Here is a 26,840-nt window from a genome sequence, read left to right as displayed (position 1 = left end):
AGAAAGGTGAGAGGGATGTAAATACTTCAGAATGAAAGGACTGAAATTCTGGTAAGCCTACACAATTATTCTGGATTGACCGGAGGAAAATTAGCTTCTTCCCGACCAGTCTCCACCCAAGTATGGATTTCTCTTGTTCCTTCACTCTTGAAGTGAACATACCCTTCTCTGTAAACACTTAGTATTTATTTACTTGCATAACAGTGATACCCTGTTGATACATCTGCTTTAGACTGCTAACAGTAAAAAAAAAGTTATATAGTGCGTTTGTTATGTCTTTTAAAACATTGTGGCCGGGCGCGGTGGCTCAAGCCTGTAATCCCAGCACTTTGGGAGGCCGAGACGGGCGGATCATGAGGTCAGAAGATCGAGACCATCCTGGCTAACACAGTGAAACCCCGTCTCTACTAAAAAATACAAAAAAAAAAAAAAAATAGCCGGGCGAGGGGGCGGGCGCCTGTAGTCTCAGCTACTCGGGAGGCTGAGGCAGGAGAATGGCGTAAACCCGGGAGGCGGAGCTTGCAGTGAGCCGAGATCCGGCCACCGCACTCCAGCCTGGGCGACAGAGCGAGACTCCGTCTCAAAAAAAAAAAAAAATTGTGGCATAATTCAAACATGTATTGTATCCCTGTGATGTGTATCACTGTGCTCAGTGATACAGGGGGATACAAAATTTAACAAGATATAATCCCAGACATCAAAGGTTTTACAATTTAGTAAAATACATAAAACTATATTATATGTAGCCGAACTTGTATATGTCCTACATGAGTGACAATGAGCTATGGCTTTGAGAACATAATAAGCCATCCCTGCCACATAGTAGACCTTCCATATTTGTTGAATGAATGAATAAGTATTAGGCCTGTGTGGACTCTTTCAAGAAAGAAAGGCCATTTAATAAATACCTCTTTATGACAAACACAAAACAATGCCAGCCCCGGCTATACTCTAACCAAAGACATCTGAAATTTTAATTCAGATTCCTAACATTGTAGCACCTGGTCTGCATGTTCAAAATAATGCTTATTGTCTAATTGTGCCCGTTATGCTTATGTAAAAACAAATAGTCCAGTCAACGTTTTTTTCCCCTCACTTCTTCCTCAGTTTCTAAACGGGAGGCGTAGGGCATAGACATTTTAGAATTGTCTAGCTCAGAATAGGAAACTGACACCTGAAACAGGGAAATTTCCTAGACAGCTGTATCTCTTAGGGATACACCTGGGTTTAGAATTGAAAATTTAGGGCTGGGCCCAAGGCCATCCATACATACTAAGGCCAAACCAGTCAGAGTGCCTTGCATGGGGGCATATCCAAGACGTACAATACAGGTTGACAAGTAAAGTCATTTGGGCTGGGCTTCAAGCATATAGGGACCACAAATTTTAGCTACCGTTTAGTGGCAAATTTAAGGAGGAGAGCAGGATGAGATTTGGTCACCTAAATTGACTCTAACTGAACTCTAACTGAACTGAAGTGGAGGGGTAGGGGGTGGACGCTTGGGACCCTGGAGTAGAATCAGTTGGCTACAGCGGTTGAAAAGGAGCTGAAAGGGGTGTCGTTCTGGAAAGGTGAGAGGGATGAAAATACTTTAGAATGAAATGACTGAAATTCTAGTAACTCTACACAAGCATTCTGGAATGATTGTGACAACGATCACTGACCACACCTACCCTTTGCTAGTTAAATCTGACGTGGGAGCACAGATTTGTAGAAGAGGAGCCTCAGAATCTGAAAGTTGCCTTGTTTCACCACAATTGTCCAGAACCAGGTCATACTCATATAAATATGTCTTTCTAGTCTTAATGCCACTGCCACAGACTTAATAGAACGAGACATGGAGCTCAAAGGCACTCTGCCCTCAATATAAGACAGACTTTTCTTTTGGCAGTGACCATAAAAGTCTCCAGATTTGAAAGCTGGGCCAAGTTGCTGGTCAAAGTCATTTAAGTGACCACACTTTATAGGCTTGCCTGGAAATTTAGGGGCCAGGAAGTGATGGGGTCGCAGTTGCTTTGTGCCTGTTTCTTGCTCTGACCATCCATCATTCATTGTTGTTTGTGCAGTTGCTCAATGGGCTGCTTGTCTTTGGTCAGCCCAAGCTGTGTGGGTAGCAGTATGGTCAGCTGGGCTGGGAGCCAGGCCACCTGGGTTCTGGTCCCAGCTCAACCAGCCCCTAATCCATTAAGTGACTCCCTTCCCATTCCTATGTGTCAGTTTCTCTGCCTAGAAACTAGAGGCTTCTTCTCTAGTGATATGCAGCCATTTAGGCTGGCACTAGGTTGGATACTCAGAGACAGTTGTTTAACATAGACGTTGGCAGCAGCCAGAACACAGTTGACTATTTTTTGCTGCTAGGTAGAATAGTAAGGGGAAAAAAGGTAAAAGCACCAGAGAAAATCTTACCAGTGTACACAGGGCCACACACCCTCAACTGTTATTCTGTCCAAAGTTATTTTCCACCCTAGAGATCAGTTTGTTTGTTTTTTTAAGTCATCTTAGCAATTCTAAGGGCTGCTTCAAGGAGCTCCCTGAGCTTTTATATCACTTTTAGCAAGAGCAGAAAAACCAGAGCTTTGCATTTCACCAGAGAAACTAAAAAGAGAGACTATTTCAATACTGGGGCTAATGGCTAGAGTTGGGGAAAATGTTCAGAGAAAGCTTGTAACTAGGCAGGGAAAAAAATTATTTACATTTATATGCTTTTGTGGTGGAAAAGAAAATCAGACTAAAATAACTTCCTTTCCACCGCCACCAATATAATTCAGACCATTGGTTCTGGGGAGTTTTTAAAAACTACATATTATATATGCCTAGGAACCTCAGACTGACTCAGAATTCTTTCTTGGAACTGAAGACCATGAATCTATATTTTTTTAAAAAAAATATNAATCCCAGCACTTTGGGAGGCCAAGGCAGGAGAATGGCTTGAGCCCAGGAGTTTGAGACCAGCCTGGGCAATATAGGGAGATCCCATTTCTACAAAAATAAAAAACTTAGTCAGGTATGGTGGTGCATGCCTGTGGTCCCAGCTACTAGGGAGGCTAAAGTGGGAGAATCACTTGAGTCTGGGAGATTGAGGCTCAGGGAACCATGATTGCACCACTGCACTACTCCAGCCTGGGTGACAGAGCGAGATGTGTCTCAAAAAAAAAAAAAAGCCAGGTGAGGGAGAAGTTTCATAAGGTTAAACACATTCCTACCCTATAACCTAGTAATTCCACTTCCTAGGAATTCACCCAATAGAAATGAAATATATGTGTACACAAAAAACTTATATGTGAATGTTCCCTACAGCTTTATTCATAATAGCTCCAAACTAGAAACACTTCAAATGTTCACCAACAGAAAATTTGTTACTTATATTGTTCTTACAATGGAATACAATTTTAAAAAATAAATGATCGTTAAACACAACAATATGAATGAATCTTGGACTCATTTGTGGTGCAAAAAAAAAGCGACTTATGTGAAATTCAAGAACAGGCAAACATAATACTGAAGATAAAAATCAGAACTGCAGTTACCTATTAGGGGGAGGTGAAGATCAAATAGGAAGGGACATGAGGGAACTTTCTGAGGTGATGAGAATGTTCTGTGTCTTGATCAGGATGGCTGTTACACACAGACATCAAATTGTATACCTAAGATCACTATAGGTGAATTTTACCTCAACTTTTAAAAAAAATCCAGGGTTTCTTGATAACATTTAACCAGGTTAAACATTTACATTTACTTGTGGATTATTTGATTGATATTTGCTTCACCCATTAGATTCTGAAGCTCCATTAGCTAAGTTTACCATTTTTTATATAGTACCTAGCATAGTATCTGACCCACGACAGTCATTTATTAAATATCTATTAAGTGAATGAACGAATGAATGAATGAATGAATGAATGAATTGGCAGCCAATTGGCAATTGAAAGCATTGTTTTGGCGATTGTTATTTCATATTTAGCACCTTGTAATAGTATGGCTGAGCCTCCCTAATCCCAGGCCCTCTATCTGCTTGCATACCATTGCTAAGATTATGGTTCATAAATTCTTTTTTTGTCTTTCTCTCTCTTTTTTTTTTTTTTTTTTTTGAGATGGAGTCTGGCTCTGTCACCCAGGCTGGAGTGTAGTGGTGCAATCTCGGCTCACTGCAACCTCTGCCTCCCGGCTTCAAGCAATTCTCGTGCCTCAGCCTCCAGAGTACCTGGGATTAAAGGCATGTGCCACCACGCACAGGTAATTTTTGTATTTTTAGTAGAGATGTTGGCCAGGCTGGTCTTGAACTTCTGACCTCAAGTGATCCACCTGCCTCGGCATCCCAAAGTGCTCAGATTACAAGCATGAGCCACCATGCCCGGCCGCTTCCTAAATTATATCATGGATGTTTTCTTTCTTTTCAAAAACTCTAGCAAACATGTTGGTTGCTTAACCAATGTCCATCCTCCTTCTTCCTCCATGCCTACAGAACCTTGATTAGGTTCAGGTAACCAGCCTGCTGTACACGGCTTCAAGGGAGATTGGCCTCAGTGTAGCGGGTGGGGGCTGAGTGGGAGGAACACGGGTGAAACACTAATGGATCATGGGGCTCCGTTCCCCTTGCCAGTGCTTGATCTAGGCATGTGATAGAGTTCTGACCAATGCGAGATGTGAGAAAATCTGCTGGAGGCTTTCGGGAAAGACTTCTTTGCTCTTACAAAGAGATGAAAAGAAAGAATAAATTATTTTCCTCTGCTGCTGAAAGTTGGATTTGGAAATGTTGTGCTGGTCAGAGGCCAGACTGACATGCTAAGGATGACAGAGCAAAAATATTAGAAGAACCTGGGACTTCAGTACCCTGCTGAATTAACCAATCCCAGAGTGGTCCAACTTGAAATTCTTGTTATATGAGATAAATGCATCTTTCTTAATTTTTGAGCCATTTCAAGTTTAGTTTTTCTATTACTTGTAACCAAAACAATCTCAACTAATAAAATGTCATCAACAATACCTCAATGTCTGTGGATAAACTGAAAATTCCTTAATCTCCTTTGTAAGAGGGAGCCTAGCGTGGTCTTAACTCCATTTCTACACTTCCATTTCTACGTTTGTGTTCTACTTCCTTGACCACCAGTGGTGTGCTAGTAAATATTAACAACCAGTTCTCCAGGGTGAAAAAGCCCTGATTTGTAGCATTTACTAATTTTCTTTTTCTCTTCTTTTTTTTTAGAGACAGAGTCTCGCTCTTGTTGCCCTGGCTGGAGTGCAGTGGTGCAATCTTGGCTCACTGCAACCTCTGCTTCTTGGGTTCAAGCTTCTCCTGCCTCAGCCTCCTGAGTAGCTGAGATTACAGGCACCCACCACCATACCCAGCTAATTTTGTATTTTTAATAGAGATGGGGTTTCATCATGTTGGCCAGGCTGGTCTTGAACTCGTGACCTCAGGTGATCTGCCCGCCTCAGCCTCCCAAAGTGCTGGGATTACAGGAGTGAGCCACCGCACCCAGCCAGCAGTTACTAATTTTCATGGTGCAAATATTTCTACCACTGATAATTTCATGCTACCAATATGATGTTGCTGAACAAGAAGCTGGGAAATGTGCAATCAGCTCTAGCAAGTCAGTAAGAGACAGCTTGAGCTAACTCCAGCAAACCACCATGTTACCACCCAACTGTCTCCCCTGTCTCTAAGTTTTCTCTCTGGATAGAGTTCAAGGCCCAATCTGTATCACCTCCTTTTAAATACTTCATGTTAAATCCTAAACTATAAATGTCTTTATCAATCAACCAGAATTTAGCAATTGCCTTGAATTGTTAATTTTCACAAGTATTTGCTCGTAAGTGAACCACTTAATCAATTAATTAAAAACACTTAGCAATAATAAAAATGTCAAAAGAGAGGAGTTTAGTGACACCATCTTACCTTCCTGCACTCCCTAAAGTGTTCCTAGAATTGGCATTAGGAGAACTCCTAAGAAGAAAATCTCTGCCTCCAGGCCCTAAAATCTCTGGAGGTACTTTATTGTAAATAAGACTTATCAGCTCCCAATTATTGCAAGTAACAGTTCCCAGGAGAGCTGGGTTAAGAGATTTAAAAAGGGCCCTTAGCAAGATTGGGTGTGTTTCTAGTCTGGTCCTGACAAATCCCCTGAGGATGTAAGAATGGGCTTCTAAGGCCATTACAAGCCTAGCAACAAATAGGTAAAGAAAAGAAGCCAGTTCCTTGGGCTGTGAGGAGAGCAAGTGCTACCTTACCTAATTGGAATGCAGGTCAGGTGGGTCAGCTTCATCTCCACCTCACAGGTGACACACCCCAGGCTTGGAGGAAGCATGTACTTAAGACTACTAACACTTTAGCTGAGGCAATGAGGAGAGGCCTGGGAATAGAATGACGAAGTCACTCTGCCCCTGACTAGGTCAGCACTGGGAGGGAAGCCAAACTCAGGCTACTGGAAACTGACAGAGCATTCAGGGGATAGAAGATTGACACTACATCAGGCTTTGGTTATTGCTTTGGGGCATTCACTTGACACTCTCATTAACTCCTCTTTTTTCTTTGTGACTAATGGCCCAGGTTGACCTCAACAGGTACCACATACTAAGAAAGTTCCTAAATTATAAAGACACGTTTTTTTTTCCTGCATCAGGGAGCTTTGGGGTTGAGTAACTATATCTAATTGGCATCTACTAGAATCTCTCACTGATGTGCCCTCCGTTTCCATATGACTGTACTGATCAGCACTGTGGCTGTTCCCATGTTGCTTATGGTCTATGGACAAGCCTGCAGATCATAGCAACAACTCATAGAGATGTCAATGGAAGTCATTCTTTTCAGTTGGAAAAAAATTTAGAATTTAAAAGTGTTACCATTACATAGGTAACCTTCCTAGTTTAAAGAAAGATAAAATCCTGAGGTCCAAAGAAATTAGTGAAACGAGACCAAAAACTACGAAGGAATCCATGGATATGAGTAAAGTACTCTAGAAGCACCCAAGGGGAAAACATAAGAACTGAGCCACATTTAAAAATAAAACACTGCCTATAGTAGGAAAGAGAAAGGGAAACTGAGGGGCCAAATAATGAAAATGGGCAGAAAGAGGTCCCAAGTGCTAATCAAGAATGCTGGACCTGCAACACCTTTTAAGCAGACTCGCTGTCCCCAGGCAGTGCCCTTCCATTCCTTCCCCGGGCTGCAGATCGCACACAAGTGGCAGCTCCTTCTTACTTGCCAGTATATGATGCTGCATCTAGCATTATACTGATTGCCTCCTTATCTAGACTCTCTACATGAGCAAAAAACACTCAGCAAAATGGGAATTAATGACAATTACATGAATTCTATTGATGTATGTAAACACCCACTATGTGTAAAGCATGCAAAGATGCAATCATTGTCCTTAAGAAGTTTCATGAACAAGACTAGCAGTTAGAAGTCCAAATCCTTCTCTGCTTGACACGTATCTTTCATCTTATTCTGGAAAAAAGACAAAAGGTGTAAAGGACAAGGCAGCCTGTGACTGCAAACATTCATTGCTGAAAGGAGCTGAAAGGGCTGAGTCTTACTGCCCCCACAGCATATTCTGTTCTTGGTTTCCTGCTTCCTACAAGACTTTCCTTTTGCTCTTTAGTTTCCTCCTCCCCTCTTTCTCTATATGAACGATATCTTCAGGCCTTTATGCAGCAAACAGCTTCTAACACTCAGTAAGAGAGTATTGTGGCTACTCCTAAAATTAAAGCACTGTCTAGTGAGTTGAGGTTTCTCTGGCCTATTCCTATGGAATACCCCAATGCTAGACATACACACATCTACAATAATTAGGTTACACTGTGGACACAGTTGTTACTAGTGTCCCTGCTCAGAATCTAGGTTAGCATTTTTGTTTTAAGGTCTGAATCCATTGTCAATACCTCTACCTTGAATCATTGTATCTATTCCTTTCTCAATTCTCATTGCTACAATCCCCTAACTCATTACCTCTGACCTAAACTATTGTAAAATAACTCCACAACTCTCTCTTGCCTTTCCTGTCTCTCTTCTCCCAACTACTCTTCACACCCTGCCTGAAACTAAGATCTGGTCACATCATTTCCCAGCTCAAAAGCCCCCAGTTGTCTTTGGTTTGTTTGTTTGTTTGTTTGTTTGGAGACAGGGTCTCGCTCTGTTGCCCAGGCTGGAGGTCAGTGGCACAATCTCGACTCACTGCAACCTCCACCTCCCAGGTTAAAGCAATCCTCCTGCCTCAGCCTCTTGAGTAACTGGAATTACAGGCATGGGCACCATACCTGGCTAATTTTTGTATTTTTAGTAGAAATGGGGTTTCACCATTTTGGCCAGGTTGGTCTCAAACTCCTGACCTTGGTAATCCACCCACCTCAGCCTCCCAAAGTGTTGGGATTACAGACATGAGCCACTGGTGCCCTGGCCCAATTGTCCTTAAAGGGAAATTTATCTACTGCCAATAATAAAAATAATAGTAAATATTATTATCTTTGTTATCATTATTCATGTGGTTGGAACGATCCATCCCTAGGGGACTAAATGATTTCAGAGAGCTCATAGATTGCACTGGGATCCTTGTGTAACCGAGAAAGAAAAACTTGTTATCTAGAACCCAACCAGGTGCAGTGGCTCGCGTCTGTAATCCCAGTACTTTGGGAAGTTGAGGTGGGAGGTTCACTTGAGCCTAGGAGTTCAAGACCAGCCTGGGCAATGTAGTGAGACGCTGTCTCTACAAAATTTTTAAAATTAGCCAGGTATGTGCCGGTAGTCCTGGCTACTGAGGAGGCTGAGGCGAGAGGATCACTGGAGCCAGGGAGTTTGAGGCTGCAGTGAACTGAGATCACATCACTACATTCCAACCTGGGTGACGGAGTGAAACCCTGTCTCAAAAACAAAACAACAAAATCAACCCCAACTGTAGCTGCCTACTTTTAAGGTAGGTGATGTAATTCATACAGCAAGGAAAGAATTCTTCACACTGCCTCCTAATAGAATTGGAAGAAGGGAATGGCAGGCCAGGCACAGTGGATCACACCTGTAATCCCAGCAATTTGGGAGGCTGAGGCGGGTGGATCATTTGAGGTCAGGACTTCGAGACCAGCCTGAACAACATAGTGAAACCCCGTCTCTACTAAAAATACAAAGAATTAGCCAGACATGGTGGCGTGTACCTGTAGTCCCAGCTACTCAGGAGGCTGAGGCAGGAGAATCGCTTGAACAAGGGAGGTAGAGGTTGCAGTGAGCCAAGATCGTGCCACTGCACTTCAGCCTGGGTGACAGAGCAAGACTCTGTCTCAAAAAAATAATAATAATAATTAAATATCTAGGCAAATGCCGTATGGACCTCTATTTGTACCCTTGCCCCAGGCCCCAGAAAGTTAGGGGTAGGCCTATTTTAAATTAAAACTGCTTGAGACTAGAGACTATTAACAGAGAACTACTTAAAGGAAAATATGTTTCTCTACTATTTCTGAAAACTTTGATTACAAACTTAGATTTTTATTTAAAGTTACTGATTTATCTTGAAATTTTTCTCTGAAAGCCAAATAGGCCCCTATCATGTAATTATCTGTGTCTAAAATCACATTTCCCACCAAAATGTTTGGTGCACCTAAATAATGATTGACACTTGTTGATTGCTTAGTTTCCAAACAGGGTGTGGATCTTTGCCCCTAACTTTATCTGGCCCTGTTCTGGTCTCTGCTGGGGCAGCGCCTTCCACCTTTTCTCCTCTGGTTGGTTCAGTCTCCATCCCCCTACTTCTGTTGGCTAGACTTCTAATAAAACAAAAGCAATTCATTTTTTGAGTACATAGTTTTTTCTGTTATTTTGAGGGTTTTTTTTAAAATAGCAAATACATAGGCCCTTTTATATTTCTTTCTCTCAAAACACGCACACATGACACACACACACCCTTAACACTTGTTTTTAAAATGAGTCAGATTTTTCCCCCTTCGTCATATACTTCTAGTGGGAAACATGTTCCATTTTGCTATATCAGACAGTATTTTGTTAAGGCTTTTGACGTCTGGTTTTTTCCAGTGGCGGTGAGGAAGAAGGCAGGCCAGGTCTGGGCAGGGTCCTAGAGGCTGGGAGGACTGGAGTCAGGTTTTCACACACAGCAGCTGGGAGGGAACAAAGCCAGAGGGTGAATGTAAAGCTATATTTGGGGAGGTGTGGCAAAGGTTAATATTAATCTGGAAAAACGAGATCTTGTCATCTTACCAAGTTCAAGGGTCAAATTCAGAGCCAAACATAGGAGATGAAGTCAGAGATCAGGAACTCAGTAAACCCAAGTCCGGTAGTTAAAGCAGGTATGAGGTGAAAGGAACCAGTGCTACAGAGTGAAACAGGTGGAGCCCCAGACCTCCCTGTTATGGGATGACTGGATGGGCGAACCTGAGTTAAGTCCAGGTTGGATTTAATGAGAGAAGACACAACAGCTCCAGCCCAGTGGAATCCAAGTTCTAGTGCTCAGTGAATCCTTCTTGCATGATGAAATGGGTTTACTAATTAGTCAACAAGATTTATGAAGCATATATAAGAGTCATTAAAATGTGCATATCGGGCCGGGCGCGGTGGCTCAAGCCTGTAATCCCAGCACTTTGGGAGGCCGAGATGGGCGGATCACGAGGTCAGGAGATCGAGACCATCCTGGCTAACACGGTGAAACCCCGTCTCTACTAAAAAATACAAAAAACTAGCCGGGCGAGGTGGCGGGCGCCTGTAGTACCAGCTACTCGGGAGGCTGAGGCAGGAGAATGGCGTAGACCCAGGAGGCGGAGCTTGCAGTGAGCTGAGATCCGGCCACTGCACTCCAGCCTGGGTGACAGAGCAAGACTCCATCTAAAAAAAAAAAAAAAAAAAAAAAAAAAAAAAAAAAACGTGCATATCGCCAGCAAATTTAGCAGCTTTCCTAAAGAGAGGCGGAAGGGAGAAAAAAGGTGTGAATGTTAATATTCGACTAACGATTACAGAGATCAGTGGGTTACTCCAGACTTTCTCTCGGGGCGCGGGCGGAGTGCGGGACCACCGAAAGTAACATCTAATCCAGTCATTTAGAACACAGCTTCTTATTCCAAAATGAAGAATAATCTAAACTCTCTTTCTCTCTCTCCTTAATCATTATTTCTGCTTCCCAGCCTAAGCCTGGAACTTTTAATGTAAGTAATGGGTCAGGTCAAGACTAGTTTCACAGTCTTTAGCTGTGGCAAATACTGTAAAATCTCATGCGTGGCCAGGCGCGGTGGCTCACGCATGTAATCCCAGCACTTTGGGAGGCCGAGGCAGGTGGATCACCTGAGGTCGGGAGTTTGAGACCAGCCTGGCCAACATGGTGAAACCCCGTCTCTACTAAAAATACAAAGATTAGCCAGGCATGGTGGCACATGCCTGTAATCCCAGCTACTCAGGAGCCTGAGGCAGGAGAATCACTTGAACCCAGGAAGCGGAGGTTGTGGTGAGCCAAGATCACGCCATTGCCCTCCAGCCTGGGTGACAGAGCGAAACTCTGTCTCAAAAAAAAAAAAAAAAATCTCATGCTCAAGGTCTGAGGCAGCTGATCTGGCTGAGAGAGCAACTCCAGCCCTTGGTAACTGGGTTTGTTGAAAAGAGCCGCAACCACACGTGATCACATGTGCAGAGCACACACTTCATGGCTTCAGGGTGTGTTTCCCAGCCTAGCAGTAGTGCCTCAACTGGGAGCTCATTGGAAATGCAAACAGGAGACTAATGGGCATCAAGAGACACCACAGGCCATCTAATGACATCACTATGTCTCTAAAACAGTCTTCTGCAAGCCACTACAACAGATGGAAGTCTACCTGGGCTGATCAGTTAAGAGTCACTCTCCGGCCGGGCGCGGTGGCTCACGCCTGTAATCCCAGCTCTCAGGGAGGCAGAGGCGGGAGGATAGCTTGAGCCCAGGAGTTCGAGACCTGCCTGGGTAATACAGCGAGACCCCGTTCTCCACAAAAGGAAAAAAAAAAAAAAAAAAAAAAAAGAGTAACTCTCCATTTACCCTCACTTTTATTTAACTCTTATCCCACCAGATTTATCTTATATCCAATGATATGTATTTTTAAGAACCCAAGAGAAAAAAGAAACATCTCAAAGTGCCCTATTTACTAAAGAGCCCAAGGAGTCTCTTTACTCAGCAGCAGCCACAGCAACCACAGCAGCAAACAGCATTAGCATCCAGTAAGGTCATAGTGTTTGCCACCATTGTGGCGAGAGATTTATCACAGTTAAATGGTTGTTGGCAGTGGGGAACTGGGTAGTAGAAAAAACAGAGAAATCCCTCTCACCTGGTATATGTTGTGAAAGCAGAATTAAGAAGTACTGACTTCAGATGCACAAAGGTGAATCTTAGTCACTAGACTATCCAGAATGGCTTTTATCAAAAACACGAAAGGTAAATGTTTCCAAGAATGTGGAGAAAAGGTAACCCAGCCCACTGTTTGTGGGAATGTAAATTTGTACAACCATTTTGAAAAACAGTGTGGAGGTTCCTCAAAAATTAAATATAGAATTACCATAAAATCCAGCAATTCAACTTCTGAGTATGTATCCAAAGAAATCAAAATCAGTGCATCAAAGAGATATACACACTACCATGTTTATTGCAGCATTATTCACAATAGCCAAGATATAGAAGCAACCTAAATGTCCATCAGCATATAAACAGACACAGAAAATGTGGTATATATACACAGTGGAATACCAGAGAGCATTGAAGAAGAAGGAAATCTTAATTACAACATGGATGAACCTGAAGGACATAGGCTAAGTGAAGTGAGTCAGGTACAGAAAGACAGATTCTGTATAATCTCACTTATATGTGGAATCTAAAAAAGTTGAATTCATAGACACAGAGAGTAGAATGGTGGTTATCAGAGGCTGTGGTGCAGGGATAGAGAAAGCAGAGATGTTGGTCAAAGGATACAAAGTTTCAGTTACACAAAAAGAGTAAGTTTTAGAGATCTGTTGTGCAGCATGAAGACCATAGTTAATAATAAGGTTTTGTATATTTCAAAATTGCTAAAAGAGTAGATTTCAAATATTCTCGCCACACAAAAAAAGTAGGTTAGGTGATGGATATGTTAGTTAGCTTGATTTAATCTTTCTACATGTATACATATATAAAAACATCACATTTTACCCTCATAAATATATAATCATTATTTGTCAATTTAAAAAGTTTTAAAGGTATTCCAGCTTCCTCCTACACGTGTTAATGAGTGATGACACAATTGAATGAGCACTTTAATTGGCAGCAGAACTATTTCCTTCCTCATTTTGACACATCAGATAGTGGCCAGTGCAGGACATGAGAGACAATTATTTCTCAATAGAGTGCCACTATTTAGTGTATCAACAAAAACAATTTCCGAGCACTTATCTGCACAAGGTGGAATAAATATTCCATTCCACAAGTTAAATCTAGTTCCTGCTTAGCTTTTCTAAGAGCCTGTGATCTGTTTTAGGCTACCAACTCTTAAGTCCTTTCAAATAAAGCCGTTTCCATTTTTTGTTAAGAATGAGACCAGGGCAAATAATAATGTCAAGGTAACAGTTTTTCTGGAAGGAGCTTGTTCCTGATTATTGCCTCTGCACTCGGGAATGAAGGATCTCACAGGCTTATGAGGTGACATTAGCTTAAACAGGAAGAGAGCAATAAAGAGGATAAGGGATTTGAGTACAAGGTGATAAAGCCAAGGAACAGATGGCTTGATGAAGAATGTTAAATAGGGTTAAAGATATTGATCTGCTTGCTATTTTAGTGTCCTTCTCAAAACTGGAGGAATTAGTATTTTAGGAGTTTAGCCTAAGATATACGACAAGAATTGTAAAGCTATAAATACAGATATTGGAGAACAAATGCCTCAATAAATAGAACTAATAGCAGCTGCCATTTTAGAGTGTGGTGTATGTATAGCACATGGAAAGATAAAGAATTGATGGTTTCTAATTCATTTCTCTCAACAACACTTTCTTTAAAAGTCTTCAGTGAAGTTTTAGAAAACACCGCAATTAGCCGGGCGTGGTGCCTCACGCCTGTAATCCCAGCACTTTGGGAGGCCAAGGCAGGTGGATCACTTAAGGTCAGGAGTTCGAGACCAGCCTGGCCAACATGGTGAAACCCCATCTCAACTAAAACTACAAAAATTAGCAGGGTGTGGTGGCACACATCTGTAGTCCCAGCTACTCAGGAGGCTGAGAAAGGAGAATCACTTACACCCAGGAGGCGGAGGTTGCAGTGATCTGAGATCACACCACTGCACTCCAGCCTGGGTGATAGAGTGAGACTCTGTCTCAAGAACAAAAAACAAACAAAAAAACCCGCCAAAGCCGGACGCGGTGGCTCCCACCACAACCTTATCTGAACTGAGTTAGAGAAGATAAAGTATAAGATAGGCCCCAGGGGCTGGGCGCGATGGCTCATTCCTGTAATCCCAGCACTTTTGGAGACTGAGGCAGGTGGATCACCTGAGGTCAGGAGTTCAAGACCAGCCTGACCAACATGAAGAAACCCTGTCTCTACTAAAAATACAACTGGGCATGGTGGCACATGCCTGTAATCCCAGCTACTTGGGAGGCTGAGGCAGGAGAATCGCTTGAACCCAGGAGGTGGAGGTTGCAGTGAGCCGAGATCGTGCCATTGCGCTCCAGCCTCGGCAACAAGAGCAAAACTCCAGTTTAAAAAAAAAAGACCTCAGGAAAGACTGAAACCCAGGGCTAAAATGTTTCCAGAATTCTCTGTGGCCTCTATTACAATTTCTTTCTGCATGTGAGCATTATTCTCTCCCACTACAGACTGACTTCTTCCACACAAGAGGGGAATATCAACTCCAGAGCCTCACATCTCACAGTGCTCACCACCAGAGAGGACCTAAGACTACCTCTCTCTGTGCGAATTCAAAAATCTGATGGAAAGGCTCTGATCAGACCATATTGGGTCAGGTGACCATCCTCAGACAACTACATTATGTCTAATATAGGGGATCGTGAAATATTTAGTTTGGGTCAGTTTTCTAGCCCTAGACCAATTATTGTGGCAGGGAAATAAGCCCCCACATGAACTATACAACTGAAAAAGTAGATGTGGTCAGGTGCTTGTGTTCATACTTGAGACAAAAGAGCAGAGGAGACACAGTGCTGTGAGAGTCTGTTTATCAGATTGCAAGAAGGATCTGCAGAGACCTGGAGCATGAATGGCCTTGAGTGAGGGCACTTGGAGAACAGGACAAGTGACTACCAATATGGATTTTAGAAAATACAAGCATTCCTTGGAGATTCCTAGAATTTTATGGAGAAATAGACCTTCCAGTGTTTTCCAAAGGGAGCGGGAAGGACTGAGAAAGTGCATGCCCCTTCAGTTTAAGAACACTTCCTGGAAGGCACATACAACATTTTGCTTACATCCATTGGCCAGAATTTGGTCACATGATCACACTCAGCTGCAAAAGAGGCTGATATAAGTATTATTTATTCTGGGTGGCCATTTGCCAAGTTAAAATTAAAAATTCTTTTACTAAGAAAGAAGGTCAGATGGAAATTAGAACAAAACTAGCAACATATGTCATAGACCATGCAATGAATATTTATTTATTACTTTGTCTCATCATAACAGTACATTTCTTCTTTGGAGAGAATGGTTCTCTCCTACTGCAACCATGTGATTTTGAAGAGACTTGCCTATAACAGTATCCCGCTTCCCTGATGGTAGAGATAAGTTCCCAACCCAGCTTATTTCAAGCATAATACCCCCATCTGCCTTGTCCTCGGTGATTTGTGCAAAGGTAACACATAGTCCAAATTTGACCTATCAGAGCCCTTTCCTGGGATTTTCTAACTGAATTTTTCTTGGGTTACAAGGTCATAAATATGTAAGCCCAGGGCTACTTAAGGCTATAGTTGAGATATGGTGACAGCAACTTAAAAGACTAAAGCCAATACAGAAAGAGAAAAGTGAAAAGTGAAGAGAGAGAAATGAGAAATTTCTGGATAATATCCAAGCTCTTGGTGCCAGTCATCCATAAAAACAAATCCACCCTTACCCTTTCTGCAGATTGGCCATATACACCAATATGTCTCCGATTATTGCTTAAGCCCATTCCATCCAGGATTCTGTAATTTGCAATCAAAAGTATATTTATATTTAAAATTTATATAAATTGCAGAAATACTTAGAAATTAAATTTCTAAACAGTTAAAGTTATACTACATTCATAATCAGTGGAAGCCATTAATCATGTGATGTGTTCCTGCTAAATAGTCTCTAACTTTCAGCCTTCAGATAACATAAATCAAAGGTATTACATTGTATTGTAATGTGTTGTGTTCTGTTGTGTTGTATTGGGCTGTATTGTGTTAGGTGATCCTGAACCTACCAAACCTAGCACTTGTTAACTAGGCTGTAGGGTTATAAGATTATAGCACTATCCCTATCTTCAAGGTCCTCATCTTCTATAGGGGACACAGAGAGGTAATACATAATTATAATACCATGCAGAAAGATAAAAGGTAAAGCCAAGCACAGTGGCTCACGTCTTTTATCCCAGCACTTTGGGAGGCTGAGGTGGGTGGATCACCTGAAGTTAGGAGTTCAAGACCAGCCTGGCCAACATAGTGAAACCCCATCTCTACTAAAACTACAAAAAATTAGCTGGGTGTGGTAGTGCACGCCTGTAGTCCCAGCTACTCAAGAGGCTGAGGCAGGAGAATCGGTTGAACCTGGGAGGCAGAGGCTACAGTGAGCTGAGATCAGGCTGCTGCACTCCAACCTGGGCAATAGAGTGAGACTCCATCTCAAAAAAATTAAATAAATAAATAAATAAATAAGGTAAGCAATGGCACAAAAGCAGAAGTGATCAAATTGACATTTCTTTTTCTTTTTTTCTTTTTTTTTTTTTTTTTTGAGACGGAGCTCGCTCTGTCGCCCAGCTGGAGCGCAGTGGCCGGATCTTCAGCTCACTGCAAGCTCCGCCATCCTCGGGTTTAACGCCATTTCTCTGCTGCTGCTCAGCCTCCCGAGTAGCTGGGACTATCAGGGTCGCCGCCACTCGCCCGGCTAGTTTTTTTGGTATTATTTAGTAGACATCCGGGGTTATCCACCGTGTTAGCCATGCGAATGGCTCGATCTCCTGACCTCGTGCCGCCCCGTCTCCGGCCTTCCAAAGTTGCGGAAGTACAGGCTTGAGCCACCGCGCCCGGCCAACTTGACATTTCTAACTTCATCTGTCAAAGAAGATTTCTCGTAATAATTAATCTGCTAGTATCCTTTAGTGCTAAAAGGATAACTGCTACAAAAAAAGTATATTTTCTTAAAATTCCAAATTGGAAATATTTCTTTCCTTTATTATTTCCCTATTAAATAATTAAATTATATTCTATTTTATCCTGAGAGATTTTAAGCAGAATAGTAAAAAATATCCTACTAATTTGGTGAGTTCAAATTATTGAGATGATTAATGAGTCAAGACCATATGAATTTCTCAGACATTTTTAAGACTAGGAAAAAATACAATAAAAAAAGCTGCCTGAAGTATCCAAAATAATATATCACTATATGAATCACAAAACCATAATTTTAGGCTGAATTCCCTTAAACAGGAAAATTAACTTTTTAGATAGTAGGTGGTATTCAATAATACTCGTGTTTTCACTAGATCATCTGAACATATTTTTCTCAAAAGAGTTATTTATTTAAATCAAACAGGTTTGACAAGGCTCTAGGATGCAGTTGTCAATAGTATCCTTAATACAACAGATACCATGAAACCAAACACATAGGACCAAGCAAGCATTAACAAGTTCTGTAGAGCCCAGCTCAAGCTAAAGAGATCATTAGAGTCAATCCAATCAAGATCATTTGGCCTAATAAAAGGTTTGGGATTCTCAAGAGAACCTGGGCAAAGCCAAATTAAGAGAAAAGGCAATGTGAAAGAAAAATTAAACACTTCACTGTGGGTTTTTTTTCCATTTTTTTATTATAGTAAAATACACATAATACAAATGTACTACAGTATGTTAGTCATTTTTAAGTACCATATATAGTTCAATGGTATTAAGCACATCAATATTGTTGTGCAATCATCACCACCATCCAACTCCAGAATTCTTTTCACTTTGCAAAACTGAAACACTATATTAATTACACAGTAAGTCTCCATTCTCCCTGTTCCCCCCAATCCTTGGCAACCACCATTCTACTTTCTGTCTCTATGTTTTTTGTTTTGTTTTGTTTTGTTTTGTTTTGTTTTTGAGGCGGAGTCTCGCTCTGTCGCCCGGACTGGAGTGCAGTGGCCGGATCTCAGCTCACTGCAAACTCCGCCTCCCAGGTTTGCGCCATTCTCCCGCCTCAGCCTCCCGAGTAGCTGGGACTACAGGCGCCCGCCACCTCGCCCGGCTAGTTTTTTGTATTTTTTTAGTAGAGACGGGGTTTCACTGTGTTAGCCAGGATGGTCTCGATCTCCTGACCTCGTGATCCGCCCGTCTCGGCCTCCCAAAGTGCTGGGATTACAGGCTTGAGCCACCGCGCCCGGCCTCTGTCTCTATGTTTTTGATTGCTCTAGGTACTTTGTGTTTTTTGAGATGGGGTTTCGCTCTCGTCGCCCAGGCTGGAGTGCAATGGCACGGTCTCAGCTCCCTGCAACCTCCACCTCCCAGGTTCAAGCAATTCTCCTGCCTCATCCTCCCAAGTAGCTGGGATTACAGGCGTGAGCCACCATGCCTAGTTGCTCTAGGTACTTTGAAATCATACATACAGTATTTGTCTTTTTTTGTGACTGGCTTATTTTACCTAGCATAATGTCCTCAAGGTTCATCCATATTGTAGCATATGTCAGAATTTCCTTCCTTTTTAAGGCTGAATAATATTCCATTGAGTATATATAACATATTTTATTTATCAATTCATATGCTGATGGACATTTGGTGAACTGTACTGTTTTTATGAATTACAATTATATATTAATAATCTCTAGTATCAGCTATATTCAATAAATATACTAGAAAAATAGTTGAATTGATCGTGAGTTAGGAAATCCAGTTTTGTTTCCAAATCTCAAAAATATACCAGAGGGACTATATTTATCCATACAGTTAATTAGATGAATAATTTTTGTTAAAATTGTTATACGTTTAATAGGAAAGTTTCAGTGATAAAACAACAACTCCTACTGTGGTATGCTGACAGTAGGACCCATCCATCCACAAACTGTTGCTTGATTAAACCAATTATCCAAGGTTCTGACATCAGCAGGCTATGGAACACCAACAATTGTATCTATATTTGAATTGTGATTCAAGCGAGGCCATTCTTGATACTTAGAAGACTTATTTTTGGCACATAAGTAACTATAGTAAGTAACCGCATTTATGACCCTATTGCTTAAGGATGCTTTAGATTTATACTAGCAATAGCTCAAGAATGAACTTACTGGAGGGTCCAGGAGAAGTTTCAACAATTTAGCCCAAAGAAAGCTCTAGGAAAGCATTTATTTCCCACTGTCTCCAGTAGAGGTTGTTCATTCTCTCAGGGTCCACAGTCTCCAGGACAAGCAATTTGGTGGTTGCATTCTCTTGGCTTGTCATTTTTCATATAAGAAACAGAGGATCCGGCCGGGCGCGGTGGCTCAAGCCTGTAATCCCAGCACTTTGGGAGGCCGAGACGGGGGGGATCACGAGGTCAGGAGATCGAGACCATCCTGGCTAACACGGTGAAACCCCGTGTCTACTAAAAAAAAAAATACAAAAAACTAGCCGGGCGAGGTGGCGGGCGCCTGTAGTCCCAGCTACTCGGGAGGCTGAGGCAGGAGAATGGCGTAAACCCAGGAGGCGGAGCTTGCAGTGAGCTGAGATCTGGCCACTGCACTCCAGCCTGGGCAACAGAGCTAGACTCCGTCTCAAAAAAAAAAATAAAAAAAGAAACAGAGGATCCAAAATATTTCAGTAACTCACCCTAGGTCATATAGCAGGGAAGTTGCAATGGGTTCTCCAAAGATGCTGTTGTCTCTGAAATCTTAAAAGTCCAGTAATCCACAACCTATATGAATCTCTTATCCCTCTATCTGTTTGCCCCTCATACTCCCCACACTCCTCTTTCAGCACGACAGCCAGCTCAAGTTCTTGATGTCTTCATTTTCTCTGAGTCTATCTAGGGGTGCCCAGGTCCCATAGTCAAACTGTTCGTGCACTGGTTCTCTCTAGTCCTTACATACATAATTCATGAACTCCTAAATGTTGGATCAGTGAAACTGATTTCTCTGCTACTACATTCTAAGTACAGCTGGGGGAAATTACACCTGTAGGACTGATAATAATACAAAATTTTAAATATCAAATTTAAGTTAGAAAACGCTTCTCTCATTCCTTCAGTCTCTATTCTAAACTTTCACCACCATCTTCCTTTATGACCGTCACCTTGCTCCTTCTCAAAAGATGACCTAATCTCCCAGTTCACTTAGAAAATTGAGGCCTTGGTATGGATGGGAAGGAATTTCCTTACCCTCCAGGCCCTACATTTAAAAGCCTGTGCACAGCTGAATCTATCCTTACCTCACACAAGTTTCTGAACAAAAGCCCTTCCCTCTAGCATAGAGGAAATGCCCCTTCTATTCAAGGTTAACTTTCCCCGTTATTGTATATAGTTCCATCCCATTCTGCTTCCTCAGGGAATTTGTGCCATTAATGTTTCATTTATCTTCTATATTTTCCATTTCTCTTTCTGTGCTGGATTCCTCCCTGCAGCCCACAGCACCCTCATTTTAAAACAAATAAAACAAAAGCCAGCTTCATAAAACAGTCATTGCAACCTGTATCTCCTTTAAACTACTGAGCTTCCTCACAAACGAGCTTCTTGAAATGTACACCAGATCTCTCCTCTCTACTTCCTCAACTCCCATTTGCTCTTCAAACCATTTGAATTGGGCTTCCATTTCCACCAGTTCACTGAAACTGTTCTAGCAAATGTCTATAGCAGCTGTACTTGTCACCCTTTCATGATTACTATTGTTTACCTATGCATTGTTTTTTCATTGAATATAACTTTGAATTTTGGTCTGTGCAGTTACTGCAGTTTTTTGTTTTCTTGTTTGTTTTTTGAGACAGAGTTTTGCTCTTGTCGCCCAGGCCCGCCACCACACTGGCTAATTTTGTATTTTTAGAAGAGACGGGGTTTCATCATGTTGGTTGGGCTGGGTCCTTGAACTCCTGACTTCAGGTGATTCACCTGCCTTGGCCTCTCAAAGTGCTGAGATTACAGGCGTGCGCCACGGCACCTGGCCTCTATTTTTTTTTTTTTATTTTATCTCCTTATCTGATTTTCATTGTATTCTGGATTGTGCCCAGCAAGAAGAAATCTAACGAATATTTGTTAAATAAATTAAAGAAAAATTTAAGTAACATGAAAGAGCATGATGCCACCATATTTTAGATGAGGCACAAGGCTTGGCCTAAACAAACCTTTCTCTGGTGACAACCACCTGCATTATACTCCTCATTAACCTCGTCTTGCTGTTTCTGGCTCAGTACTCTTCTGCTGTCCCACAGAGCCTGTTACTTTCCCTTCTACTGCCATAAAATTTACCTGTCCTATTTTTTATTTCCTCAGGGTCTAAGATTTCAGCCAGCAAGTCAGACAAACTAATTTTCATTAATAGAGAGCAGTAATTGGAGAAGCCAAAAGGAGCACATGCCTAGGCAATAAATGTGCATTTTAATAAAACATTGTGCTTTTCTAATTATAAAATACATTTTTTATTACAGAAAATATTTAAGCACCAAAATATAGAGAATAAAAGCACACATACACAAAAATCAGACAAGTCATAACATTTTGGTTTTAACATAGCATAGGAGTTAGGAGCCCAGACTCTGCTGTCTAAGCTTGAATCCCACATCTACCACCTTCCAGCTCTTTGACCTTGGGCAAGTTACTTAACCTGTCTATGTCTCAGCTTTATCATCTGTAAAGCAGAGATAGTGACAGTACCTATTACTGCTATGAGAATTAAATGAGCTAACATATGTGAAGTGCTGAGAACACTATCTGGCACATAATAAGGTCTATGTTAAGTATTTGCTATTATTGTTTTGGCAAATATCCTTCCAGATAGATAAGACAGACCAACAGAGAAGGGATACAACTATAAACACACGTACTTTAAAAAGCATCGGAATAATTATTTACCTATATTTTCGTATTTGCTTTTGTCACTTAAAAGCACAACATAAGGCCAGGCGCCTGTAACCCCAGCACTTTCGGAGGCTGAGGTGGGTGGATCACTTGAGGTCAGGAGTTTGAGACCAGCCTGGCCAACATGGTGAAACCCTGTCTCTACTAAAAATACAAAAATTAGCCAGGCATGGTGGCGCACACCTGTAATCCCAGCTACTCAAGAGGCTGAGGCAGGAGAATCGCTTGAATCCGGGAGGCGGAGATTGCAGTGAGCCGAAATCGCACCATTGCACTCCAGCTTGGGCGATAAGAGTGAAATGCTGTCTCAAAAAAAAAAAAAAAGAAGAAAAATAAAAGCACACCATGAGGCCAGGCATGGTGGCTCATGCCTGTAGTCCCAGCACTTTTGGAGGCTAAAGTGGGACGTCTGCTTGAGCCCAGGAGTTCCGAGACTAACTTGGGCAACATAGCAAGAACCTGTCTACAAAAACTAAAAAAAAAAAAAAAAAAAAAAAAAAATTAGCCAGGTATGGTGGTACTTGTAGTCCCAGCTACTTGGTAAATTGAGGTAGGAGGATTGATTGAGACCAGGAGTTTAAGGCTGCAGTTAGCCATGATCTTGCCACTGTACTGTAGCCTGGGTGACAGAGCAAACTCCTGTCAAAAGAAGAAAAGAAGAGGAAGAAGATGAAGAAGAAGAAGAAGAAGAAGAAGAGGGGAGAAGGAGAAGGAGAAGGAGAAGGAGAAGGAGAAGGAGAAGAAGAAGAAGAAGAAGAAGAAGAAGAAGAAGAAGAAGAAGAAGAAGAAGAAGAAGAAGAAAGTATACCATGAGTATCTTCCTACATTTTAAAATTCTTCAACAGTAGATGTTTCAAACTGGTAAACCTGTGGATAGAATTTAATCTGTGTCTTTTACTGGCCAAAACAATATTCTTGTATAATGTAAATTAATGCCTCCATGAGGAGTATAAACTCTCCAGTTCACCACCGTCCTCAGCAATCCCTAGTGTCTTCAAACATATACTTTACTTGCTAAACAACTGACGGCATTTGAGGTGTTTTTTTTTTTTTTTTTTTTTTTTTTTTTTGAGATGGAGTCTCGCTCTGTCGCCCAGGCTGGAGCGCAGTGGCTGGATCTCAGCTCACTGCAAGCTCCACCTCCCGGATTTACGCCATTCTCCTGCCTCAGCCTCCTGAGTAGCTGGGACTACAGGCGCCCGCCACCTCGCCCGGCTAGTTTTTTGTATTTTTTAGTAGAGACGGGGTTTCACCGTGTTAGCCAGGATGGTCTCGATCTCCTGACCTCGTGATCCTCCCGTCTTGGCCTCCCAAAGTGCTGGGATTACAGGCTTGAGCTACTGCGCCCGGCCGGCATTTGAGTTTTTTAACCCCCAACATAATTTTTAGTAACTGCATATTATTTTATTAATTATTTTATTACATGACTAGGACATTCTGTAATTACTCAGTTTCCATTGTTAGACATTTAACTTTTTTTGACTATTATAAATAATGCTGGGAAGAACATCCATAAATCTTTGTTATACATATTTTCTACATCTCTTTTCCTAAAAATAAAAATGCTGGGTCAAAGTTTGAATGTGTTTAAGACCTTTAATATGTATTGCTCAATTACCTTATAAAAAAGTTGTACTGCTGTACATTTCCACCAGCCCATTTTTCTGAAGTTACTTATACTTGTATTATCACTTTTAAAACTTTTGCCCCCAAAAATCTAATAATAAAATAATATACATCTTTTAAATATGGCCTTTTGAGGACAAAACAGTCTTCCCTCCAGCCTCCCAAACTTATTCTTTTCCCTGCTGCCCAGACAACTAAGTGAAATAGTTGGAGGAAGGCAAGAATCCTAGCTATAGCCATCAATATTATCCTTAACATCAACATTTCAATATTATCCAGTGTCTTTATGTCACAAAGAACTTGCCAGTAGTAAAAACAGGAGTTAAAATATGGGATATTTTTAGTCTCTGCTAATCTCTACCATGTAGTGTTAATAATAGTAGCAGTAGTTATCATCTACTGCTCACTTTACTATGTTTAAGCACTGTAGCAAGCATTTTGCCTTCATTCATCCTCACAATAATACATACTAATATGACGTATTATCAATATTAGTATGTATTATACATAGTAACAATTTTTTTTTTTTGAGACGGAATCTCGCTCTGTCACCAGACTGTAGTGTAGTGGCGCGATCTCAGCTCACTGCAACCTCCACCTCCCAGGTTTAAGTGATTCTCCTGCCTTAGCCTCCCAAGTAGCTGGAACTACAGGTGTGCGCCACCACGCCCAGCTAATTTTTGTATTTTTAGTAGAGACGGGGTTTCACCATGTTGGCCAGGATGGTCTCAATCTCTTGACCTTGTGATCCACCTGCCTTGGCCTCCCAAAGTGCTGGGATTACAGGCGTGAGCCACCGTGCCCGGCCTAATAATATTATTATAAGAATTATAATGGACAACACTGAGGATCACACAGGTTAAGGAGATTTGTTTAAAGTTACATGGTAAGTGGCAAAGCCAGGATTCAAGCCCAAGCTAGTTTAACTCCACAACCATGACATTAGAATGTCTCTAAGCATGTTATTACTAATAAATCTGTTTCATTTAGTACTTTTAATTTCTCAAAAGACTTTCATATACATAGTTTGGCCCTAATAAGTTTGTGAGATATAATTAAAAGTATTGGGATCAATTCTAGATTAGTGAACTAAGGCAAAGTCTGCTCCAATATAATAATAAACACAAAATCTCACTTGTCCATTGCTGCCTATTAGGGTCATAACCAGCATCATACCTGCAGTTAGAACTCAAAAATTCCTCACATAAGCACTTTAAGTTAGATGTAGATGACAGCCCTATAGATATCACACACACATAGTTTCTGCTAGCTGCAGCAAGAATGCCAATGACAGAATTATGACAGGAGTTCTGGCCAACTCTAACCCATCCTCGTTCAGCAAGCTTGTTCTTTCTCTGTTTCTGCTCCCAGCTGACAGAGCTACTTTAAAAAAAGAAATCGTTTCTGCAAACATTTGAAGCAGCTCAACCCTCTGGCATTTAGCAGAATAGGACTCTGTCAGAATAATCTAGAAATCTGTTTTCTGATGCTAGAATTAAAATGCCTACGTTTTTAGTATTTTTTTGGTGTTGTTATGCCATTAGATTTGTCCAAAAATATAAATATATGCACAGGCTTTGACTTGTTCAAAATAGCCTATTGTGAACATTGCAGATTTATTATTTTATGTTTACTTATGGGCCTTTAAAAATGTCATTATGAGCCAGGCACGGTGGCTCACACCTATAATCCCAGCACTTTGAGAGGCCGAGGCAGGCAGATCACTTGAGGTCTGGCGTTCGAGACCAGCCCGGCTAACATGGTGAAACCCCGTTTTTACTAAAAATACAAAAAATTAGCCAGGCATGGTGGTGTGCACCCATAATCCCAGCTACTCAGCAGGCTGAGGCAGGAGAATTGCTTGCACCCAGGAGGCAGAGGTTGCAGTGAGCCGAGACTGTGCCATTGCGCTCCAGCTTGGGTGACAGAGCGAGACTCTGTCTCAAAAACAACAACAAAAACAAAACAAAACAAACAAAAAAACCCACCACAATCTTACCCAAACTGAGTTAGAGAAGATAAAGTATAAGATAGGCCTCAGGGGCTGGGTGCGGTGGCTCACACCTGTAATCCCAGCACTTTGGGAGGTCGAGGCAGGCAGATCACCTGAGGTCAGGAGTTCAAGACCAGCCTGGCTAACATGGTGAAACCCCGTTTCTACTAAAAATAAAAAAAAATTAGCCAGGCATGATGGGTCGCACCCGTAATCCTAGCTAACTCAGGAGGCTGAGGCAGGAGAATAGCTTGAACCCAGGAGGCAGAGGTTGCAGTGAGCCGAGATTGCACCATTGCACTACAGCTTGGGCAACAAGAGTGAAACTCCATCTCAAAAAAAAAAAAAAATTGTCAGTATGATTTAGAGTACTAATACAGTGCACTGCATAACTGATTTTAACAGCTTTTTTCATAAGACCAACACTTGACAGTTTCCCAATACTTAAATATTTTCTAATGAGTAATATATTGGTAATACAGTAATCCAATCCAGAGCTAGGTTTGGGAGAAATTGAGCCCAAGAAATGAGTGGGCATAACAGCAGCGGAGAAAAAGGCAGCCTGAGACCGGGAGGCCGAAGCCTCAGAGACAGGGGAACACAGGGTTCAGGTATGGGTGGCATGGATGCCCTGACAAAATACAATGCTATTTAGAGCATCTAATGTCCTCTAACACAGAACCATCGGCTGTTTGGGTTCCAGTCTCTAGAAACAGAAAAACAATATGCCAACCACAACCCTAATGCAAGAGTTACCATACGTGTATGTTTCTATTGTCTTCCTTAGGCTTACATCATTTTTACAGTTGCAATAATAGTAGGTACTCAGTTAATATTAGCACTGTGTGCCAAGGACAGTGCTAGGTAGGGGGTTAATCCTTATTTTCACACCAAACCTGCAGAGTAGCTAACAATATTCTCATGGAACAGATAAGGACACTGATGCCCAGAGAGTCAAGCCACACAACTGGTGAGGGGGTAAAGCTAAAATTGGGACCCTGGTTGCTTTGGATTCAAAGTCAGCATCTTTTTTTTTTTTTTTTTTTTTT

General features: G+C 41.6%; 1 long non-coding RNA gene across 1 annotated transcript in view; it reads right to left on the bottom strand.

Moving 5' to 3' along the window:
- Positions 1–9,861: 9,861 nt before the first annotated feature.
- LOC108533281 (uncharacterized) overlaps positions 9,862–26,840 on the bottom strand; it is a 51,113-nt gene continuing 34,134 nt past the window's right edge. Inside the window, exons 2-3 of the long non-coding RNA XR_001886694.1 lie at positions 16,033–16,102; positions 9,862–10,098 (exon numbers count right to left, since the gene is read on the bottom strand). This is a non-coding gene — a long non-coding RNA (uncharacterized LOC108533281). The remainder of the gene's footprint in view (positions 10,099–16,032; positions 16,103–26,840) is intronic.

Source organism: Rhinopithecus bieti, unplaced genomic scaffold (assembly GCF_001698545.2).
Source record: "Rhinopithecus bieti isolate Rb0 unplaced genomic scaffold, ASM169854v2 scaffold_10548, whole genome shotgun sequence".
NCBI classification, from domain to species: Eukaryota; Metazoa; Chordata; class Mammalia; order Primates; family Cercopithecidae; genus Rhinopithecus; species Rhinopithecus bieti.
Note: the sequence above shows the minus strand (reverse complement) of the source record. Positions and strands in the feature narration are given on the sequence as shown.